Genomic DNA, 4065 nt, shown 5'->3' with positions numbered 1-4065 from the left:
GGGCATAAAGGCTTTACCTTCTCTTGGGAAGCAGAAAGGAGTAATATCCTGTGACTAGGGTATATTTTTAAGCAACACATGCTCAAGTTTGTGAGCTTCTTCCCAGAGATAGGTCTCCTGTCCGCATCAGTGAGGAGAACACGCAGTGTCTGCCTATCTGCCTAGTTTACGAACTATGATCACTTGCTTTTTATGATTTTATAATTGAATGAGAGAAAACTTTCCTCAGTGACCCAAAAGAGGTAAGAGTTGTTATTGGATATGTTCATGGGTCCATAATTTCTGACTTTGGGAAATCAATTAAGAGGGTCAGAATTTCATTTCTGGTAGAAGTGGTGCAAGAAATATCTGCTGGTTTCTTCACACTCAAAATACAGGAAGTGTGAAAACCTTCAGCTGATGTGTGTCTCTTGATTTTCTGTAGTTTCCTTCTTACTATGTTAAGATAAACAGTGGATGATCTTACCCTGATATAAATGTCATCTTATTTTCCCCATTTTTTGGGAAAAATAATGGGCATATATCACTGTATAAGTTTAAGGTTACAGCATGATAGCTTGATTTACACATATTATGAAATGATTACCAAAATAGGTTCAGCTAGCATCCATCTTCTCATGTAGATACAATAAAAAGGAGAAAAATTTCTCTTTATGATGAGAACTCAGGATTTACTCTTAAGTTTTCTGTATATTGTATATCAGTATGAGCTATAGTCATCATGTATGTTACATGGAAACATCCTTAATTATGGCAATCCTTATTTTTATTTATTCATTTATTTGTTATTTTGTTTATTTTGAGAGAGAGAGCTGGGGAGGGGGAGAGATAGAGGGGGGGAGAGAGAGAGAGAATGAATGAATCCCAAGCAGGTTCCACACTGCCAGCATGGAGGCTGATGCAGGGTTCCATTTCACGAACTATGAGATCATGACCTGAGCCAAAATCTAATATCGGATGCTTAACTGATTGCCACTTAGGTGCCCCATGGCAATCCTTATAGCTTTATACTTGTTTCTTAAGATTGCTGTCAGAAGACTCCTAGTGTTCTACAGACTTAAGATTAATACGTGTAGCTTTCAACATTGATATTACTCTGTTTAGGCATAGTGTATAAAGAACCCAGTATTTTATGACTAATGCCATATAAAAAATTCTGCTAGCTGAATATCTGTAGTCTATTCTTGAGACAAAAAAATCTGACCAAATTTCAATGAAATATGCTCACATAGCCATCAGATAAAACCTGTTCACTTGGTATTTTCATTTATTTCTTAAATATAGGTCTTTAAAGTTTACAAACGGCTATATCTTATAGTAAACTTCCAAAAATATACACACTTTGATAATTTGCCTCCAAATCTTTTCACCTATCACATTCACCTTTGATGTAGTCATTTTCTGCCCCTAATAGCCCATTTTCTGACCTTTTCATTCCCAGAGGAGCAGAGTAGCTAAGACTATAGGCTTCAGAAGCAAACTGCTGGGGTTTGAATCCTTGCTTGTGTCCCTCAGCAAGTTTTTTTCTTCCTTCCCTTTCTTTTTCTTTTCTTTTCTTTTTTTTTAAAGAAAGAGCATGGGCGAGAGGGGCAGAGAGTGAGAGAGAAATCTTAAGCAGGCTACACATTGAGCATAGAGCCCATTGTGGGGATTGATCCCACATCCCTGGGATCATGACCTGAGATGAAATCAAGAGTCAGACGCTCAAACTGACTGAGCCACCTAGGAGCTCCCATGAGTGAGTTTCTTACTGTCTCTAAGCCTTTGTCTCCTCATCTGTAGAATGTTGGTGACTAGAATGGTACCTCACAGCTGTTGTGAGAAAGAGTTCTTACAAGGAAAGTCCTTAGCACAGTACCTGGGCTCCATAAGTGAAGCCACAACTATTATTTAAAAACTTCTTTATGCTTAAAATCAACCTAAAGTGCATTTTTAGTTTTATCACCTTATTTTTTCTTGTGTGTCTTTGGAGTGATCCCTTATTTGAGGGATGGGAGAACTTAAAAACATTTTCTATTAAAATATGCATGTAGCTATGATAAAACCATAAGAAAATCTTGCTTTTTATTTGATGGACATTCCTGGTTATCAAATTTTAGTCAGCTTTGTTTTCCTAGCTTTTCAGAGAAATAGGTGGATCCAAATACACCTTTATAGATCTATAAGCACCATTAATTGATAAGTTTAGGTCACAATTATGTTTTTAAATAAATTATAGTAATATCTGGATGTATTTTTTGTCATTCACAGTGATATAATCTAACTTATACTACAAGGTAAATGAAAGAAAGATTTGATGTATTGCTTTGTTTTGCCCACTTTTAGTTGAGCTGTGACAGCCTGGCATAATGACAAAAATGTTAATGCCCAAAATAAAACCATTAGAATTTCTATGCTTTTCTGTTGCTATCAGTCCTTCATTTGTAATAGACTGCCCTTCAAATGTTTGTGTTAAAAAAGTAACTCTTCTTAGGAAATGCTAACAGTTCATAATGGGATGTGACTTGCATTCTGAATTTTCAGTTAACTAAAAAATACACTTGTAAACTATGAACACAAAACCTGCTTCAGCTTGAAAATTGTAATCTGATGTTTAATTACCAATTTGCAAAATAAAATCATGTATCTATAGACATGCCACAAAATTTTTAAATAATATTGTTGATGTCGTTAAGAAGAAAGGGATTTTGAATGCAAGTAATGTAGAACTGTTCTTGTTTATGAAAGCCAAATCATAAGGTCTTTAACAATTGGCTCTTTATTTTTCTTTTCAATTTATTACAGAGTTTGTTTTTGCTGTTTTGAAATGTCTCAACCCTTGCTAATACCAATAGGCAGCATCAGACCATACTACTAAAACTTGTTTACCTTAGCAACAAACTAACTTGGTTTTATTACCAGAAAATGATTATGAATTTCCAATTATTGAAATGTTGGTTTTCAAATAGTCAACTTTTGTCTTTAAGGTTTTTGTTTTTTTATGTTATAGTTATATGCAGGATAGAAATGTACAAAAATATTAAGCAGAGAGTAAGGAAAAACAATTTTGTACAAGAGGGAAAAGAATATTGAAGATTGCAGGGGTGTGGACCTTGTTGGGGTCATGTAGAATTACAGACAAAGCCAGAACTTCAGAGAGTATTTCTGGATTTTGACTGCATGAAAATGGAATTTAAAGTATCTCATAACGCTCCCTGTGGCCAAAATAATGGACTTTATTTTTGACCTCTACAATTCACAAAACCTTGTGTGAAAACTTTAATACTAAAACTACAGTAAAAAAAATTTACCTGGAAATACTCCAACTAGTTAAATAATGCTCTATGGGGCGCCTGGGTGGCTTAGTCGGTTAAGCGTCCAGCTTTCGCTTAGGTCATGATCCCGCGGTTCGTGGGTTCGAGCCCCGCGTCGGGCTCTGTGCTGACTGCCAGCTCAGAGCCTGGAGCCTGTTTCAGTCTGTGACTCCTCTCTCTCTGACCCTCCCCTGCTCACGCCGTCTCTCTCTCTCTCCTAGAAATAAACATTTTTAAAAAATTAAAAAAAAATAAAGTAATGCTCTAATCAGTGCAATCAAGTTTAATTTGGTTGAACACTGGAAAAAATCCCTGTATACATGTACACACGCTCTGAAAACAGATAATAAAATATGCCTCGTATTTGTCAAAATGGAACCTTGCTGCTGCCCTTTGCCCTCCTTCAGCTCTCACTTTTTTCTAGTTATACTTAGGTATTTCAGAGAAGTGTAAACCAAATTTACCTTTTAGGCCCTTATTTCAGGGGTGATTTGGCTAGACTGTCATCCATGTCAGGAACAGAATACACAGCATAAGCCGTACATCTTAAAACCTATTTTGACAAGCCTTTGAAGCACCCTGCAAGGCTGTTTGGTTTTACAAGTGCAGAAATCAAGGTCTGGAAGGGTAGGCTGCCCAAAACGCAGCTGGTGTGCATGGCTGCGTCAGGATCCCGAAGGCCAAGCTCCAGGTGCAGGTACGAGGCATGACGTCATCTGCGGTGCCAGGCAGCGGCTCCGAGAGCTGCGGACGTGGGCTGGGCCGGAAGCGG

This window comes from Crocuta crocuta, unplaced genomic scaffold (assembly GCF_008692635.1).
Source record: "Crocuta crocuta isolate KB4526 unplaced genomic scaffold, BGI_CrCroc_1.0 scaffold65, whole genome shotgun sequence".
In the NCBI taxonomy this organism is placed as follows: Eukaryota; Metazoa; Chordata; class Mammalia; order Carnivora; family Hyaenidae; genus Crocuta; species Crocuta crocuta.
The sequence above is the reverse complement of the archived record's forward strand: the minus strand, read 5'-3'. Positions refer to the sequence as shown.